The sequence below is a fragment of the Uloborus diversus genome, chromosome 10 (genome assembly GCF_026930045.1).
Source record: "Uloborus diversus isolate 005 chromosome 10, Udiv.v.3.1, whole genome shotgun sequence".
In the NCBI taxonomy this organism is placed as follows: domain Eukaryota; kingdom Metazoa; phylum Arthropoda; class Arachnida; order Araneae; family Uloboridae; genus Uloborus; species Uloborus diversus.
In genome coordinates this window covers 285,169-306,737 of record NC_072740.1, presented here as the reverse complement: position 1 = coordinate 306,737, position 21,569 = coordinate 285,169, and positions in this window count along the sequence as shown.

The window sequence follows — 21,569 nt, the reverse complement described above, 5'->3', positions numbered from 1 at the left end:
ATACCAATGACACATACCATCAAAATAGAATCAGAAGAAGAGAAAATACAGATTTCGGAATCATTTGCATTTTCACGTAAAAGTGAAGATGCGCCAGACACTCAGGCAGAGAAAGTCGCAAGGATAGCCAAAGTACTAAGAAAAGTTGAAGAAAATCAAGAGTCTGAGAATCCGATACATTCTTGGGAAGACATATTCGTAAGCTTCCTAAGAAATGGCGTCTTGTATGCCCCACTCGAGGGCAAGAGCGAGAGTAAAGATGTGAAAATCGGTGAAAAAACCAAAGGAGTTGTGATGTTCGAGCCGAACCATCAGAAAAACACTCCGATGGTTGAAGTAGCGAATTACATGAACGCCTACCCATAAAAAGAGAAAAAAGCAAGCCTCATCATAGCTCCCTCACGGATACTGCCGTGTTGGGAGAAAGAGTTGGGAAAAGAGGCACCCAAACTGGTAACCAAGACTTATTCCGGAACGGCTGAAAATCGTCGACAAATCGCGACTCAACTCGTTAAGTAGAAATTTGATGTTCTGCTTACGAGTTTTGAATGCGCTTCCAGGGACAATGCCCAACTTTCAGAAATCCACTGGAAGTGCATGTTTGTCGACGAGCGTTTCCGGCTCAAGAGCCAGTCCTGCAAGCTGACGAAGGTGTTGATCCGGAAGTACCAGAATGCGGAACTGCGTTTCCTGCTGACCGAAAAGGCCATGCAGGAAAACCTTCCCGATTCTTGGTCCCGCATTAATTACTTTACTCCTGAAAAATATGACGGAGAATCGTTTGAGGAGTTCTTTAATGCGGAGGAGCCGGTAAAACTTAGGCTCAACCGGAAAGAGACACAAACTGCAATCAAGTGCTTGCAATTGGCGATCAAGCCCTTCGTGAAGATGGTAGTGGATAAAAGCACCACTGGAAGAATTGACAGAAGAATCCTGAATACCATCAAATGCGATATGTCGTTCATCCAGAAAAAAATATACATGAACACCAAGAAGGACGAAGAAATATTTCTAAAGAAATGCCTGGTTAGAGTAAGTGAATTGAAAACGAAACAGAAGGTGGACAAGCTGACACAGCTTAGAAAAATACGCAACCACCCGTTTATGTTTTTCGAAGTGGAATAGGGGTGGGAAGCCAGCAAGAAAATAGCGAAAACAGCCGGTAATGACATCGACCTGTGCCGAATATCTGGTGAATTTGACCTCTTTAGCAGGGTCTGAACTGCCCTCAGCGAACTTCTTCAGCGACAATATTTCTTCTCATGCTCCAATCTAATCTCGCGTACTGTTTCCCGGGCTTATTAATGTAGTCTTTCAGGTTCTTCATTGCGTGAGACATCTGACAGAATACCAGCTCACGGTGCTAGTTCCAAATCAATTTGAGGAGTCCGATAGTCATCAGACAGAATACCAGCTCACGGTGCTGGTTCCAAATCAATTTAAGGAGTGCGTTAGTCATCAGACAGAATACCAGCTCACGGTGCTGGTTCCAAGTCAATTTGAGGAGCAAATTTTTTTATGAAATTCTTTTCGCCTGGTCGGAGCCGGCAGCAACATCTTGAGCTCCGTTCTGAAAGAGAATTATTTTGGTTTAAATGAAGTTAATAAACTTTTTAAAAAAAGCTAAGTATAAGTCTAAGTATAAATCAAAAAGCTTAATTTTAAATTCTGGGCGAAATCATGATTTTTTGACCCTCGGTACTTTAAACATTTTTTCTAGCATTTTTATTGAGACAGACAACATGACACTAAATATGCATTTTGACAAAATCCTTTTGTCTAGACATCTTAGATTTGAAGACATCATTTTTCGAAAAATTTTTTTTGCTCATTAAATCTGAATAAGTTTTAATAATTATAACTATTTATAGAAACTTTTATACTGAAAATTTATTAAACATACAGTCCTGATCTACTGTAAAGAAATAGATTTTTTAAAAGGAAAACATATACAGTGAAGCACCGTTTATACGTTTCTCTTTTATGCGTTTTTATCAGTTATACGTTTTTAAAATTGGTCCTGCAAAGTCTAATACACATTAACCTATACCTATTATACGTTTTTTTTATCCAGTCCCTTCAAAAACGTATAAACGGTGCTTCACTGTATATCCAAGTGAGTACCTTAACGTTGAACAATAGTTCAGCAGAAAGTATTGCTGATCATAAGAATTTTTTTAACAATATTTATTATCTTCAAATTGTAATTTGTTGTAGACTATACAGTGGTGAATAACTAATGAAATGTATAAATTCAATGATAAATTAAAATGTTTCTAATGGGAAAATTTTCCAATGTTAAAAACTTAAATATTGTTCGCGTTTTAATCTTGTGCTCTCTTATAACTTGGGGAACTTTGTTTTCATACTTCACATTCGAACAATTTCAGAAATTTCTGCACAAGCAAGTTTAAGTTGACGTTCGGTATTTATAATCTCAATTCTGAGATGTACCAAAAGCACTACTACTACCTTTTTACTTTTCCAAAAACTTCAAATCTACTGTTTTGATCCCTCTTATGATGATGCATATTTATTATTAGCTGCATGTTCGTGAGAATGCCAGTTTTCAATTCAATGCGTTTTATGAAATATTAATTTTATAGAACTTTTTAATTTTTCTAGTTCAATTTTTAATAAATAGCTATATTTTTGTTTATTTTTAAAATGACAAAACTGTTTCACACGTTTATGTCAGCATGCTTAAACTCGTGAGCAAACATGAAATTAAATTGACCTGTACATTAGGGTGGTTCAAAAAAAAAAAAAAAAAAAATCTCCTAGAGTCCTGGTTACCCGCTATTTTTTTTTTTTTTTTAGCAATCACGATTACTTATTGTTTTCACTTGAGTGTTTTGATGTCCTTTGATTTTATTTTCCCACCGCCACCCTCTGCAGCATCACCGTCGACCGGGTCCTCACGATGCTGATCCTACAGCAAAAGCCGTCTCCAGGTTGCATCCAAGTCCTACACACACGCGCACACATACACAACTACACATACACACACAAACACATACACACACATACACCTACGCACACATAATACACACACGCATACATACAGACACCTACACCTACACACAAAAGCATACACACATACATACACACAAAAACATACACACATACATACACACAACTACTCACACATTCATGCATGCATACATACAGACACATACACACAAAAAAACATACGCACACATACACACAACTACCCACACACTTATGTCAGCACATAGACACAAACACACATGCTTACATACACATACCCTCTACACACAAACACACATATCCCCACACACGCCTACATACACGCACTCGTGATTGCGAAAAACATAATTTGAATTCAAGATATCAAAATTCAATTTTTTTTTAGACTTACTAATAGTATTATTCTGTAAAAGTTTTAGCTTCTTGCTCAAACTTTAAGAAGGTGCTCCAGTGACCCCTTATTTCAACATTAGCCGTAGTATAAAAAATGCCACAAATTTAGAAACATTAAATTTCCCCAGCTGTTTTTTCTATTTTATTGAAATTCATATTACTAGTGTATATTATAATATGTAGCATTGTTTTTTCAGTTCAATGTATTTTTTAACCACCCTCCCCATACGTATGAAGTTTGAGGGAGGGGGTTGAGCACCCTCTTTCAGTTGAAATATGAAGCTAAAATTATTTCAGTACATTACTATACACAAGTCTGAAAATATTGAGGGGTGGTCCGTTACTTAGGAGGAACTTTTTTTTGCATGTATTTTTGAACCACTCTACTGTACATGTTGCTATTAACATGCAAACTAAGGATAATGTTTATTTCTGAGGGCTTAAGATCAAAGCTAATCATGGAGATTCTTTCCAACAAAACTGGAAAATTGTCTGTTTTCCGTGTGTCTTAAAAATTACGTAAAAGGTACTGTTAAAAATTTTTCCGGAAAATTGTTACTGGCATCCATGTTGCCAGTAACTATTACCGTAAAAATTAAATGTTACTGTAAAATTTTAGTTTCCTCGGTAGGCTACAGCAACCCAATTGGAGCTGGGATCGCTTATTTTTCCGGTATAAATTAACGTAAAAATCAGCGATGCGTTAAGTCCGCCATTTTACAGTAGCATTTACCAGAAAATCTTCCTGAATTTTTAACAGTATAAAGACATCAGTAGTGGCCACTTCAAGGTTTATATTTAAAAAAATAGGATTCCAGGGTTCCCAATGGATCTAAACGTGCAGCAGGTAACACCTCCTGCACGTTTGATGCACTTTTGAACCCATTGGGGGGCATGGACTCCTATTTTTTAAATATAAACCTTGAAGTAGCAACTACTGAAACGCTTGCCCCTACTGGTGTATTTTCCTTATTTGTTAACTTGATTTAAAGATTTTTTTTTTTGAAAAATTTATTTTAATTTGAAATTTATTTGATGGTATGAGTAAAGGTTAAAATGAACTTGATACCTCTATTATGAAAAAAAAAAGAAAAAAAACATGAAAAGTTCGATTATATATATATATATATATATATATATATATGGCTTAAAATTACGTTTGACACCCATAGTACTCTCGAAAACACAGTACTAATATAGTATATATACCTGTTACAGTACTAATATGGTACATATAGTATATATTTATAGTACTAATAGTTTTGAGTTCTGTGAACAATATTTTGCTACTTGAATTTTTTCACAATAATGGTATTTAAAGTGCTTAAATTTAAAGACAATTTCATCAAAGAACTTAAAATTTGTTTTGTATGAAACAATTTGCTTATCAGAATTAGGAATGGGTATTGCTATACCTTCAAAGGATAAATTGTTTGGAATGAAAATCATGTGTTTTTTCTAAGCTTTTTCTCTTTCTAAATTTTCAATTTTTCTTTCAAGAACAAATTAATAGCGAAACCCATGCCTAAACTTGTTAAGCGAATTATCATGAGTGTAACAGAGTTTTGATAACTGAATATTATTAAATTAAAATTTACGACAGTATTTTTTTTTAAGTTTTTAAAATTTAAAAGCTTTCTTCTAAATTTTTGTCTTTTTGAGCGAACCTTTTTTTCTAAGTAACAATATTGAATAATGTAAGAATGACATTATTAAAAATAGATAAATATACATAAAAATATTGTTTTAAAGGTATCAAGTCCCTTTGCAAAATGTCAAAAAGTTCATAATTACGCAATACTCATTTAATAATCATCATTTTTTTTTCATTTAATAATCATCCCATACTGAATGTTCAAATCTGTAAATGAAAGCACCAAAAAAAAATGTAAAAATGAAAAAAAAAAAAAAAATGTTGAAAAATAATTTTAAAAAAAAAGAAAAATGAAAGAAAATAAAAATTAAAAAAAAAAATAAAAAAAAAAGAAATGAAAAAAAATAAAATAAAAAAAGAGAACTGAAAAAAAAGAAATTAAAAAAAAAGAAATGAAAAAAAAATAATAAAAAAAGAGAACTGAAAAAAAAAGAAATGAAAAAAAATAATAATAAAAAAGAGAAATGAAAAAAAAAAGAAATGAAAAAAAGAAAAATATATAAAGTAAAAAAAATATATTAATGAAATTCAAAAAAAAAGAAAAAAAAGAGAAAAATGATAGTGCTTTCTTTTGGAAATGTGTGTTATAATTTGTTTGTTTTTTGTTAAATTTGTTTTCTACTGTAACCTTGTTATTGATATGGCAGGTTTTATTACGATGATTATTAGGATGAAAACTTCATAGAAATAGAATCTTTAATATTGTAAAAGTATGATTTTGAACTGTCCATTCTTTTGTTTGTGCCACATGTCTTAAGCAGTATGGAATGCCAGGAAAAAGCTACTTCATTCTTTGGAAGACAACTGCTCAATTTTTTTGAGTTAAATAAAATTTTTTGATGTGTTTTTGAGCTATCATAAAAGTACAGTGCTTTAGTAATATGTTTCCTATCTGATTTTATTCCAATGCACTCGTTTGACTTCATTCTTTTCTTTAAATTTATTTCGATTAAATTGCATGAGTTGTATTAATTTAAACTTTTCTGAAAAAGAGAGAGGAAAAAACTTTGACCCTTGTTCTAGGACAATAGGGTTAAATACTGGATTAAATTTTTTCTACATAATGTTTATAATTCTTAAAATTATCAAAGAAATATTTCATTACAAAAAAAAAAGAATTTAATAGTAATGCAGTCTTTTCTTTGTTCTAAAGAAAAATAGAGAAGTTCATAAAGCACAGTACTTTTTTGCAGGATGAATTATTTCTTTAAAATACCTTTATTTAAATATTAAACTTCAATAAATTCTGAATTGAAGTACACTGTTAAAAATTTTCCGGAAAACTTACGGTAATTGTTACTGGCATCCATGTTGCCAGTAAATATTACCGTAAAAATCAAATACTACTGTAAAATTTTACGGTTTTCTCGGTAGGCCACAGCAACCAATTGGAGCTGGGATCGCTTATTTCTCCGGTATAAATTACCATAAAAATCAGCCATTTTACAGTAACAATTACCAGAAACACTTCCTGAATTTTTAACAGTGTACCATTTGAAACTGAGGATTTTTAGTGTCCTTGTTTTATCAGTATCCTTAAAGCTTTTAATGTTCAAAACTTTAAGAATTGGATCTGTCTGCCTATAGGCGAGAAAATATAAAATTTTCCATTAAAATTGTTTTTTTGTTCATTTATTAAACAGACCTAAATGGCAGAGGAACTGAATTGTGTGCGTACTAAAATCATGCAATATTTTTCAAATTTTATGCTTTCTGCTCAGCTTTGTTTTTTAAACAGTGTAGTGATGCACAGAGTTCAACAGCAATGTGGATTCACAAGCATTGAAATGTGTTGCAAATGCAAGATATATGCATACCCGAGTTAAATAAATATCACTATACGTGTAAATCCAACTTATGTTTCGTGTAAAATTTTCCTTTGCTTAAAAAATCTCTATTTCTCAAAACCTGTTTTAGTTACGTGTTTTATGTACAGCTGGTGACAAAATGATGCGAACACCTATGAAATAAATGTATTAATAAAGAGCTGGTCAAGAACAGCATTTAATAAAATATATAGAGGCTAACTTCCTGCGCGTGAGCAGGAAAAGAGGCAAGGTAATTTTTAAAAGAAAAAAGAAAAGAAACCTGTAGTGCGAGACGTGATTCGCGTGTGCCAATTCCTCAACCGGAAAGACCCTCTCCCCATCTTCTACAGTCCACCTCAGCAAGCTATAAAGCGGAGACGAAGGATGTCTGCAAAAAAAAAAAAAAAAAAAAAGATCGAAGTCGGAGCCTTGATCGACTACTTGGAAAAGAAAGGATCGAAGTCGGGGACTTGATCGACTACTTGGAAAAAAAAAGGATCGAAGTCGGGGACTTGATCGACTACTTGGAAAAAAAAGGATCGAAGTCGGGGACTTGGTCGACTACTTGGAAAAAAAAGATTTAAGTCGGGGACTTGATCGACTCCTTGGAAAGAAAGGATCGAAGTCGGGGACTTGATCGATCACTTGGAAAAGTTTCATTCCCGTTGTCTTATGCGCCGGCCATCACCGTCTAAGAGACTGTCCGAAGAAGATACTTTCTGCGCAACTGCGGTAGGGACTATGCGGGCCCAGATCTATTCCTTTTGGGCCCCTCTGCAAAACATCAGTAGGGTCCCTAAACTCTCCTGACTATGCACTTTTCACTGCAGGGTCCCTCGTACCTACTACTGTTTGTGATTTAACCAGGATGGGAACCTGAATACAGCTCTGATTTTTTGATCCAGACCAGGAACCGAGCAATCTCTGGTCCAGCATCCCCAGAGGTTTTCGTTTCACTTGGAAGACTTCGTGACCACGAGCATATTTCACGTCCCCCAGTCACCATTAATGAAGACGGTGGATCTTCGACCGGCTAGGATTGAACTCCGGCCACAAGTCCGATGCCTTACGGATCAGGCCACCACGGCCCAGCTCTCCTGGCTGCCCTCTGCTGCCCAAGATGAAGATGCGTTTCAGCCCGCCTCAAGTCTGCAACCTTGAGCAGTAAAGCTCCCCAATCTGTAGGAAGGAAGTGGTCCTTCGGACAATCGACTGTCTCCTGAGGTGAGAATGCTCACCACCCTTTCTGCCCCGACGCAGTGATGCTCCGTCATTCGAAACCATCCTACATGCGTCCACATTGTGCTTTTCGTGTGCTATGTGGGTCAACTTTCTTCTACCTGATTCAAAACTGTTGTGTTTTCTGCTTCCTTGACACTCCTAAGGCGAGAATGCTCACCACCCTTTCTGCCCCGGACGCAATGATGCTCCGGCATTCGAAACCATCCTATGTGCGTACACATTGTGCTTTTCGTGTGCTATGTGGGTCAACTTTCTTCTACCTGACTCAAAACTTTTGTGTTTTCTACTTCCTTGACTCTCTCCTGAGGTGAGAATGTTCACCACCCTTTCTGCCCCGGACACAATGATGCTCCGGCATTCGAAACCATCCTACGTGCGTCCACATTGTGCTTTTCGTGTGTAAATGGAACACTATGTGAGCCAACTATCTTCTACATGATTCAGAACTGTTGTTTTTAGCTTCTTTCAAATGCCTTTTTCATAGGTGTTCGTACTAATTTGTCACCCATCTGTATGTATGTCTTGTATTTGTAACACTAAAAATGCCCAAAGTCGACTCAGAATGTCATACAATTGAGGAGGCATTATTTAAAAATGATATGCCTTTTAAGTTTTTTAACTGTGTATACATACCTACCAAATTGTTTTCCAATGTTAATACTAAATTGAAACGCAGTTATGTTATTACTTTGGTTTGTGCAACATTGTCATTTTTTTATAAATGTGCTGTCAATATTTAAAGTTACAAATAAAAACTATTAAAATTTTCTCTGCTGATGTTTCATTTATTTCTTAAGGGATCACAGTACCTTTCAAACATTTTTTTTTTAATTTAAGTAAATTTTATATTTCTTTGAAAACATAACATGCATACTTGTTTCTTAATCAATAATTTATTTTCAAAATTTGAAAATATTGCTTTTTTTAAGATACAAAAAATTGAAGAAATCTTCAATTTTTTCAAATCCCTAAGGCTTTTTTATTTTTGCACTAATTAAAAATATTTTTTTTTTGCTAAACGATCCCTATAATCATCTCTAAAAATTGGTGCATTCATTTGCTTATGAGTTTATTAGAAAATTTTCTGTGATTAATTATGTAAAAAATCAAAGTTTTTTTTTTTAAATTGGTTTTTAAAGGTTTAACCTGCTCTAAACATTTGAGTAATTAATAAATTCTTATCCAATGCACAGTTTTGTCAAATATGCTATCCCAATTGCAAAAAATATTACTTTAAAGCTGTATCTTTAATAGAAAAATATCCTTAGGGATTCTGACATGAAAACACAAAAATACCATCATCGAGAAAAAGCAGTTGAAAGTTTTTCTTTTGCAAAAGAACACACAGCGAGCATGACCTAAAACCACTCATAACTTTTTAAATATTTGAACTAAAGCAGTGAAACTTTTTCCCTGTGTTCAGAATAGTTTTTAGTTTTGAAATAAACAATAAAAATGTTTTTGATCGTTTCATCATTTTTGAGATACTGTAACCCCTTAAGCAAATCTGCATATCAATGCAGTATAATTACATTATTCCAAACACAAATAAATTACCAGACTACTTTAAAGGAATGTATTTCTGCTTAGCGAGCTAGACAGTGAAAAGTTTTGTAACTTTTAGATGAAGGGAATTAAATACAAAAATACGTAATTGCATATTTACTATATTTAACTAAATAATTATTTACAATTAAGCGTTGTTACAATAATAGTAGCTACAATGTTTTTGAACATTAAGTAGGGAAATGTGGGGCAAAGTGAAATGGTTAAGATGACCGTCTTTTTTCAATATGAACAAATCGGGGATTTGTTTTGAAAATTACAGTACATAAAGAAAGAATGTTTTATTTTATTATAAAATTTGCTTTGAAGCAGTATTTTTTATTTTTGGCAGTAAATTTTAGTCTTCAAAAAGAAGTGGAAAATTTTGACTTTTTTTTCCATGGGACAAAGTGAAAAATAAAATATTTATTAATGAAATTTTTTTTTTTCATTATAAAGCATATTTTTGATCAAAAGAATCGGTAAATAAAAGGTTGAATGAATAAATGAAAATATAATGAAACAAAAAACGAATAATTAAGTGAATAAATAAATTGATTTCCGAAATATAAATGAGCGAGTAATAGAATGAATAAGAAAATAAGTGAATGAATAAATATTAGTGAAGTACTAAATGAAGTATTGTAAATGAATTAATTAATACATGAAAATACAAATGATTTAGATTAAATGATTGAGTAAATGAAACAAACTATGTATGAGTAAATGAAGCAAACTATGCACTTTGAAACAAACTATGTATGAGTAAATGAAACAAACTATGCACTTTGAAACAAACTATGTATGAGTAAATGAAACAAACTATGCACTTTGAAACAAACTATGTATGAGTAAATGAAACAAACTATGCACTTTGAAACAAACTATGTATGAGTAAATGAAACAACCGATGCACTTTGAAACAAACTATGTATGAGTAAATGAAACAACCGATGCACTTCGAAACAAACTATGCACAATGCCGGGGCAAGCTATACACTTTGCCCCGTATGTACTTCACCAATTGCACAATTCATTTAAAATACAAATAAGCTCAATATTAACTACATTTCTGCTGCATTGAATATTAGGAGACCTCAATATTTCAAATGATGATAAAAATAACTATCATTTTATAGTAACAATTTTTTTTTTTTGACTTACAACAAAATATTATAATATGAGCATTAATTTTTAAAAATTTCCTGCATTACCAAACGGCTTTAACCTTCGGCGGTATTTTTTTTCCTAACTGGAATGTACTACATATGGTACTACATAGTTAAAATAGTGCCAAATATGTGGAGCCAAAAGCAGAGTAAATATTTCACGATTTCACTTTGCGCCGTGTTCCCCTATTTTTTTTTTTTTAGAATACAAGGTATTATTTATATTTTGAATTTTGACATATTGAACTGAGTCAAAAATGCCGAAAATTTTATTTTTTAAAAGTTAGTGAAAAAAAAACCATTACATTAAAAAGAAAAATGTACTGCAGAGATGATAAAACACTTTCAAAAAATATAGGGTAAATGACTAAGTACAGACACCCAAATATAATAGGTATGTTTTTATGGTTTGTAATCGATATTCCGGGAAAAAGATCAGTGGATTACTGAATTTTTTTTTTTTAACAATCTTACCAAAATAGTATGTTTTGACGTAACAAGGCAATAATTTTTCCTTTTGAATAGACAGCGGCACGAATTGCTTGTTTCAATGACAATGTTTAGTATAATTTATCACCACCATTATATATAATGAAAAGTTCAATTTTATTATTTTGTTTGGAGATTTTTTCACCCATTTGGAGCATTTTTGATTGGTAGAGCTCAGCGCATTTTTGACTCTGGCACCGTCGTGCGCCGCACGACCTTGCACATAGGGACGGCGCGGCAGTGACTATAGGCGTAAGTTTAGAAATTTTTCTTCAATTTTATCAGACCTAAATTGCCAATTTTATTTTGGATATATTCCGTTTTGGTGTAAAAGAGTGGATATAATCCCTTTTGGAAAATAAAAAAAAACGCACACACACATTTTCTTCAGAAATAAACTTTATTAGATTGAAATAAAATATTCAAATTTTTTTAATTATGATTTTCTTTTTTACTCTACTTTATTCCTTTCTACTTCTTTTAATTAAACATTTCAAAAAGAAAAAAAAAATGGACCTTCGATCTAATTATGTACAGTAACCCCGCGTTACATCGCGTCTCCTTATATCGCTCATTCGGATATATCGCACTTTTCCTTTGTCCCCCGAAAAAATATACTTTAAAAAATGATACTTTACATCACAGGGAAATAAAATGTTATTATTTCTCAGAAAAAATATTTTTTTTTCCTTTTTAATCAATTAACAAAATTGCTATATTTTCTATACATCTGAATTAGTTGTAGCTGCAACTTTCGATTCATATTCAACCGTAAGACAATAGAAAAGGTTTCTTTGGGTGTGTGTGTGTGTGTGTGTGTGTGTGTGTGTGTGTTTTTTTTTTTTTTTTGTTATTTGTTGTTGGTTTTTAAAGAGATTGTACAACTCGTATACCAGTTTTCTTTGGCTTTTATAAAGAAAATATTGTCCTAGCTTGATAAAAAAATTTGTTGTAGGTGCACAAGTCATTTGTACGATAATTGAATCGTTAATTTTACGACTTTGGTTATATCGGGTTTTCGGTTATATTGCGCTTTTTTGTTGTCACCCGACAAGCGCGATATAACGAGGAGATGCTGTATTAGCAATAAAAACCACCCTAGCCGATTCAAATAACAACGTTGTAGGTATTAATAGATCAAAATTTTTATCGCTATTAATCACAATTCGATCATTAATTAATCACAGTTTAAAATTATATTTTTATTTGTCTTCACAATTTGAGGTCGTGATTGCCTAATTGATAACAGACTTGCACAAGGCGCAAAGTGTTGCGATCTCTTAATACGGACGGATATCACGCTTGTTTGGAAATGCTTACCCAGTACTTTACACCACTATTTTATTTGTGAAACTACTTTTGAATTAGAAGTGGCAAATTCAAATTCAGATATGTGCCCTTTTGATATGAAAGTGAATAAGTGGGTGCCGGCAAATAAGGGATAGGTTCCACTTCGCTGTAAAGGACCTGGCGAGAAGTAAGGGGATGGATATTAGGGTGGAGTGAAAAAAATAATTTTCGAATTTCGAAACGCTTGGGGTCTCAAAAGTTGCCTTTTAGCATCAATAAAGTAACCTTAAAATTTAAGCCTCAAAGGATAATACAGTTAAGCACCGTTTATACGTTTCTCTTTTATACGTTTTTAAAATTGGTCCCTGCAAAGTCTAATACACATTAACCTATACCTATTACACGTTTTTTCGTTTATACGCTTTTTTCATACAGTCCCTTCAAAAATGTATAAACAGTGCTTCACTGTATCTTTAGGTTCCAAAATCGCCCCAAAAAAGTTTGAAAGTGCAAAAAATCGACCTTTTTTGAACTTTTATTACGAAACGTAAATTATATCATTTTGAAAATGTTTGGAGGTGTAAATGTTAACTGTAAGTATCATTAATATCTCCTAGGAATTTCAGTAACGTTATTTCTTTAAATTTCCCAAAAGTTACAAAATAAACAAAAAAATCGAATTTTTTCTTCCATTTCCACACGATCTTCCAAAACAAAAATAGGTTCAGTGCATTCAATATAAATATTTTCAACGCAGAATCTAAACTTATTTATTACTTAAATGTTTGATTCCTCATTTAGATAATTTATTTTATTGCATTTAAGAACTTTTATTTTATATCATTATTGTAGTTTTTTATACAATAATGGTACACTCCAATTAACAAGCACCCAACAAGAACAAATATGTTTTATTACCAGTAAAAAAAAATTTATTATAAAATTACGTAAATCCTTCGTACCGAATTTTCCTTCACTCGAGTTCGAATTAAATCTACTGAACTTGCAAACAGGGAAACCTTTTTTTTAATGGGAGAGTGAAAAAAAATTAAATTTCCGAATTTCGAAACACAGTGATTTTCCGCGCATATGAAAAAGAGTAAAAAACATAAAAAGTACAGCGTCAAATATCATTGTTCTCTCAAAAAGAACTCGGCTCAAAATACACAGGACATATGTAACAGTTCTGCGTGGAGAAACTGAAATTATACAGAATAACATCATTAATCTCTGAACATCTAATGAGCAGCCACTTAGTAACTTGGTCGTTAGTGTTTGCGATGGTACAAAACAGCAATACTGCCGTGTGCAAATAAACGGCAGTATCTGCAGAAAGGAGTTTTCGAGATATTTGAAGAAATGTGTGGTGGATTCAATACTATTAATAGGGAAATGTTGCAGTTAGACTTTTTTTCGTACCTTTTTTTCAGCGGAAACCAATTTAGCCTGCTTGCACAATGGAGCCAACGTACAATAGATGACAAAAAAGCAAAAAAATGAAAAATTTGCAGTTACCTGCCCACGTAAACATCAAAAGTCTGACTGTTTTTGCAACGGTTCAAAAATAATTATGAGTAGTTTTTTTTTTTATTTTTTTTAACCCACAGCAGAGCAAAACCAGTTTGTAATTAAGGCTGAGCACTCTTATTTTATTCTCTGGTTTGGCATACATCTAGCTTAAAATTTATTTCGCTCTTTTGCGCAAGTTTGAGAACGCCCGTCGATGATGGTGATGAGGTTTTAACTAGTGGCTTCGGATCACTTGCGTCTCTCCTGTCTTTAATCTTCCTCTGGCCACTGCTGATTACACGTAGGGATGTTCTAACACCCCCCCCCCCCCCGTCATTACTCCAGAGCCGGATCTTTGATTTTCCTAGAATCCCGAAGTCGACCTATCCGACATTTTGGTTTCAAGAGAACTTTGGATACAGCATTGTATTAAGTACCTAGAAATTAATCGCTATGTTCCAGTCTCCGTCGAGAGGCTACTGTGACTTTCCAAAAATCTCCTTATTCGGCAAATTTTTTCCTACGATTTGGCGAAATTATCATCATTTGTCAGAATTTGCAGCTCCATTCGGCGACAATAGGGAAGTTGCAACCTATTAAATATTCATATTTTGACTACTGAAAATTGTTAATTGACCCTCAAGACTAAAAAATTCACCATCGTCGCATTTTAAAACACCGTGATTGATTTTTAATGAATTTTTAAAAATCCACGCGCAAAAGTGCGCTTTTCTGAAACGTCACGAGGTTACGTCACAGGGCACTAATGGGCAGCCTTCCGCCGAAGATCCCTTGTTTTCGCTAGGAACATTTTGAGCGCGCTGATCTTTTTATTTTTTAGAAATTCAATAATCCTTTTAAACACACTATGGAGGCCGGATTAGTTAAAGCACAATCTAAATAATCTTCCTTAAGTAGCATCAATGATGATATTCTAATATTTCCGAGAGGATGAGAGGTTTAATGTTCCAGAAACGTGAGGGGTTAAATGCGAAGAGATAAGCCTTTTACGTTTCGTCTTCGAAGCCAACTTCGAAGCACGTCCTTCGGCTTCTCCCGTATCGAAAGAGCGCATGACGTCACTTCCTGTGCCATTTGACGTCACAAGCGCTTGAACTTTAAAAATTAATTTAAAAAACACTACTTATCGTATCGCAAAATTTTTTTCACCTATGATGTTCGTACATGTTACTCTATTATATAAAAATAAAATTGAAAAATCGAAAACTTCCCTAATGGAGTACCATTCGGCAAAATTATGATCATTCGGCGAAATTTGGAGTTCCATTCGGCAGACTGAGAACTTGCACCCTTCCAAAAACTAAATTTCGTGGCTCCTTTGGTCTCTGTAATGATATGACATTAAAATAATTGATGATGAGTTAAGTAAAACGTCACTAAAGGTAAAATGTAGAAAGGTAACTTATTTCTCAAGTTAAATTGCAGTTGATCGAGAATGTTTCCTCTAAGTAATAATGAACACCGTTTTCATGCCTTACTTGTTTTAAAACTGAATTTATTAAATCTTCTCCATTTCTACAGAATAAAATAATCAAACATTAATCAAGCCACACATTTAAAGCTTTGTGGGGGACCCAACAATATAAACTTTAACTTTCTGCTAAAAAACGAACTTTCACTTCCACCAGAAATACTAACTTTCACTTCCACCAGAAATACTAATTTTCACTTCCACCAGAAATACTAATTTTCACTTCCACCAGAAATATTAACTTTCATTTCCACTCAGCAATGCGGCAGAAAAACAGCCGCCATTGATGTATCAGAGGGCCGTGGTAGCCCGATCGGTAGAGTGTCGGATTCGGGGCCGGAGGGTCCTGGGTTCGAACCTCGATGGTCGAAGATCCACCGTCGTCATTAAAGGGGACTGGGCGACGTTAAATAGGCTCGTGGTCTCAATGTCCTCCAAGTGAAACGATACCTCTGGGGGTGCTAGCACCAGGTAGCTATTAGCTCCTGGTCTAGTTCTAAATTCTCATTAACTCTTCGATCCGGTGATGGTGCTGCCATCTATCGGTATAAAAATAATGGAGGCAAGGCACTTAGTATGCAGTCCTAGACATAAATACAGCTGTAGTCAGTAGTGAATCGAAATCGAAAACAATATAAACTTTAACTTTCTGCTAAAAAACGAACTTTCACTTCCACCAAGAAATAAGAACTTTCACTTCCACCAGAAATACTAACTTTGACTTCCACTCAGCAATGCGGCAGAAAAACAGCCGCCATTGATGTATCAGTAGCAGTTCGTCTCCGCGCGTGTTAACTTGTGCCGTGTCCCAGCGCTCGTGCAGAGCGGCTGGTTGAATAGTTATGTTCGTGTTTGCTATTTTAATTGTGTTTTAACGTTTTAGCATTTACCAGTTATTAATAAATGTTTAATGTTTAACCAAAAATGTTCGTCGTCTTTTGAGATGGTGTCCCCCGCCTGAAAGTGCTCTACACGCAACCACCAAATTGATAAGTCAAGCCGCAACCAAAGAAGCGACTAAAGTGACGACCTGTGGGGTAGAACCAAAGCTTGAACTCCAGTTTTCCACAGCGCGGTTTTGCATGCAAGAACTCGTACGAGGGCTGTTTTAACTTCCGATCGTGCCGCTAGACGGCAGGACGAGCGCCGTTGGCCAGCAATGTCAACTGCACACCTCTCCCACTACAACCTCACTCGTTTTCGGGCGTCGGACGCCATTACCAGTTTCAGGGTTGCCAACTTAGGGGTTTTCCCCCTAAATTTAGGGGGAAAATTTTAGAATGGGATTTTTTTAGGGGGATAAAATTTTTAGGGGTAAATTTAGGGGTTTAAATTTTAGGGTTTTATTAGGAAAAAATGTTCTTCTTTTACCTATGAAAATGATTTTTCGATTGTTTCATGAATTTTTTTACTTACATATACTTTTTGAGTCTTTGTAACCATTGGTTTTGATCAGAAATGACATAAAAATGACTTTATTCCACTCAGCAACGAAGAATAGCAATGGTCACGTGATCATTTAATCCCATGGATGAGGTCATAGTTAAAGGATCACGTGACTTTCTGACGTCATTTAGGGGTTTTATGAGTTTAGTTTAGGGGGAAACATTTTTAGGAGTTGGCAACCCTGTTACCAGTTTATCTAGCGACACATAAACATGGCTACCATGATAGAATCTCCCGGAAAGTGTGAGTTGCGAAGTGTCATTCACTTCTTGCAAGCTGAAGGGTTATCCGCAGCAGAAATTCCCCGTAGAATGAAACAAATATACAGTGAAAACTTTACGAGTGACAGTGCAGTGCGTGATTGGTGTAGGAAATTTAAAGATGGACGAGGTGACATTCGTGATGAAAGTCGGTCGCAAACGAAGACCTCGTTGATCGAGTTGGAGTTGACCAAACTGTAAGAAGCAATCGGAGGTTTATGATTTCCGACCTATCCGATCAGTTTCCTGAGATTTCAATGTCAGCCCTATACACTATCGTAACTGACAAGTTAGGCTACAAAAAAACGCCGTGAAAACCCATCTCAAATCACTGGCGGCAAACTTCTATGAAGAAGGTATTAAGAAGCTTGTACCCAGGCATGAAAAATGCCTCAATTTAAATGGCGATTATGTTGAAAAGTAACTAATAATGTACCTAACTTTTGATAATAAATTTATTTAATTACTCTCTCTAGTTTTATTTTTATACCACATCGGAAGTTGATAAAAAAAACAGCCCTCGTACAATTTTTGAACCAAAATGTCGAATAGGTCGACTCTCCTGGTATAGTGGTCTTAGATTTTTCCAAGCCGGAGCAAATCTAGAAATTGCCATCCCTTCCCAATCTCCCTTCAAGTTTTTCTATCGAGAATCAACGAAAAAAACTCAAAGATAGAGCAAATTGCCTTCTCCTGCACCAGACGTTTCCACCCAGGTCAAGGGTCGGCTTGCTCCGTCAGTTCGATCCAGCACAGTCATTAGGACAACAATGCCGCCAAACTTTCTTCCTAGTCATATCTTTACAACGAGAAAAGCACTAGAACCTTAAAGTATGTTGTTGTCATGTGGAAAATTAAAATATTAACCCCTTCAGTCGGAATTATGAAATATTTCACCAAAAATGTTGATATTTGGTACACAGTCTACTATGGTAAAGGGTATCTTATAGACAAAATTTTGAGTTTGTAGGAGAAAAATTAAAAGAGTTATGGCACGTGCAATATTCCAAACTTATATTTTTGAAATCAATATTTGATATACAAAAGCGATAAAATACCAAACAAACTTCATTATAAAATATTCTACAAACAATGATAAAACATAATATAAGCGTTTGAAACGATTAATTAAATATTATATATTCTTAAAAAAATCAGGAAAAAAACCTCGCTTTTCAGATGAAAATCCATGATTGGAAAAATGAGCCGCTCTCTATCTCTCAATCCTTTTAGGTCAGTGTTGTCAATCCCAAAACAAAAAATTATTTCACAGATTATAATAAGCAGAATGTAAAGAGTCAACTACAAAAACAAATCAACTAATTAAATCAATTATTAAATGATTAGCAGCTGTTTAAAGTGGTTGTCCGGTATACCGGACACCAGGTCTGAAGGGGTTAAGAAACTAGATTTATTTATTTTCCCTTTGTGATCAAAAAAAAGAAAAAAATATTTTGACGTCACTGCCGTGCTAAGCCTGCAGCTAGGGCTTAAAATGGGAAACTGCTTTTTGAAGTTTTACGCCTCCATATCATTGGTTCAGAGTCTTCTTTTTCAGACTTAATAAAAATACTAGTGGTACCCGCACGACTTTGCCCGTAATAGAAAAATTAAAAGGTCTTTTGGTTCGCCTATATATTTACAAATAATGTATGGTGCATTTTCTCGCCAATTGGATTGTATCCATGTTACGGTTCCACGTTATGATCATTTCGTATCTCGCCAATTGACTTGTGCCCATGTTACGGTTCGACGTTATGAAAATTTCGTAATTTACTCGTCCATCTTATGATAGTTTTGTTCAGTCAAATTTACACAAAAATCAATATTAATTTTCAACGAAATACTGTTACGAAGTCTCACAGTACACAAGTCAGATCGAAAAGGGGGGGGGGGGCATTTGACCCACTGGGAATCTTAATGTAAGCTGTAGTCTAGCTTAACCCGGGAGAACTCGCGGTACTTTTCGTCACACGAACGCTCGCGGAGGGCTCCGTAGGCCCGGAGTGGTTATTTCAGTAAATAAAGTTTGCAAAATAGAAAAAAAAAAGTGTTTTCAACACTGAATTATAAATTGATAAACAGCGTCTATAATATGTTTTAAAAAGTAAAGTTTAAGAAAGTTTTATGATATTTAAATCTAAATCTTCTTCTAAGCATTACTGGTGATCGCTTTACGGTTCTGTGTCAACTTCTTCTTCATCATCATCTTCATTAAGGGAGTTCTCATCACTTGAAACCTCAACCAACAAGGTCTGCAACCTCTTCATTTCATCTTTGTAGCTTAAATAGCGATGCATTTCACAACCTCTTCCTTTACATTCACAATCTGAAATGAAAAGCGTGAGCTCTCGCTCCGAACCTCTAAGACCCGAATAGGAATTTTCTGGGGAAAAGTGGGAATGTACATTCCTGAAAAGCATGTGGTCAGTATGTAGGTCACCTCGAACGCAGCTACTGTGGACCTCATTCATTTCCGTTGAAGGGGTGATTTTTGGCAGCGTAGTTTTGTAATGACCGGGCCTGAGAGGCCCGATGCGAGTTCTCCCGGGTTAAAGCCCCTATAGTGGAGGAGCCGACGCATCCGCCATTTTGGAGTAAACTTGATCCAGTGTTTCGTAGCGTTAGCATTGCTGCTGATGTTTACATTTCTTTAGCATGTGTTAAATTGAGTCAAATGGGTGGTTGTTCGGCTGTTAATTGTGTAAGCAGCTCCAAAAAAGGATTTCGGCTCTTCGGATTTCCAGCAGATGCAGAAAGAAAAAACGAAATGGATAAATAATAGTCCGCGAAGTGACTGGCAGTTTGGAAACGACGCCAACTGTTTCCAAAATTTCGCCAATGCTCACCTTCGTTCTCCGACTCTCTCGTTCCCTGTTTGGCGAATGATTGCCAATAAAGGTAGCTTTCCCTGTTGTAAGCTTGCTCCAAAATGGCGGATGCGTCGGCCTCTCCAGTTATAGGGGCTCTAGCCTAGCTCATAAAAAGAGTTCGAGCACCACGCCGTACATTTTTTGGGGGGGGGGGGGGTGCATGCGACTAAATCGGCAGGAGGAAGTTTCGCGTCGGGAAATGGTATTTTAGCATTAAAAGATTTTGGACGGCATATAGTTAATTTTAAAGATGACCAATTAAAAGTCATTTTTAACTTTTTGCCGTACAAACAATGGGTTAGGAAAGGCCGAAAAGTTTTGGCTTTCCAATTATTTTACGTGAATATTATGGGGGTGCCCACCCCTCCTTTCAGAACGAGGGTTACAGGTCATTTGAAAATGGGCATTAGTTGGGAAATATTCTTAAATTTTCAAAATAAATTCTAAAAATAATCCCGTTTAAAAATTATGGTCCATGATAATATTATTTAAAAAAAAACATTAATTTTATCATAGCAATTATTTTTAAATGAATGTTGGTTTTTTTTTTTTTTTGACTCAACCACACGTAGACATATGCCTAGGAACGTACCCGAAATATCCATTTTGACGATCCCCGAGTTAATTACAACGATTTTTCTCGTGACGTCTGTATGTGCGTATGTGTGTATGTATGTCGCATAACTCAAGAACGGAATGTCCTAGAAAGTTTAAATTTAGTACGTGAACTCCTAGTGGAGTCTAGTTGTGCACCTCCTTTTTTGGTTGCATTCGGATGCTCCAAAAGGGGTCTTTTGCCCCTTTTTTGGGGGGGGGGGGATCATTGTTAATTTCGATGTAAACTCAAGTGGTGTTATAATTTGGCGGACACTTGGCGATATATCGCCAGTCTTTTGGTCGCCAAGCATTGTCGCCAACTTGGCGAAAAATTTGACGACTTTTTTTTTCAAATCTGGTTTTGAGTTGGCCACTGTTAATGACATTTAGAGAGTAAACTATTAAATCACGTTAAAATTCCCAATAACGGGAAATGACATTAAATTGGAGTAAAAGGAAGTCATGTGATGCACACATCAGCTCGTTTTGCATTAGTTTTGTTTATTTCTGTAAGGCAATAAGTTTTTAAGATACGTGCCAAAATGTATTACCTTTTTATACTATTGCCGTATAAAATGAGTGGTACAACAATATAATAATAAATTTTAAACAATGAGGTTAAATTGAAAAAAATGTTTGAATTCAGTGGTTACCAACCTCTCTATTCAGGGTTGCAGATCATTTGATCCATCATAACTTTTTGAGGTTCTAAAACTACTTTTAATAACAATATGATTTGATATAATTTCGTACATTTTTCATGGAACATATGACCAAAAACAAAAGTACTCGGTACGAAGAAATACGGTTA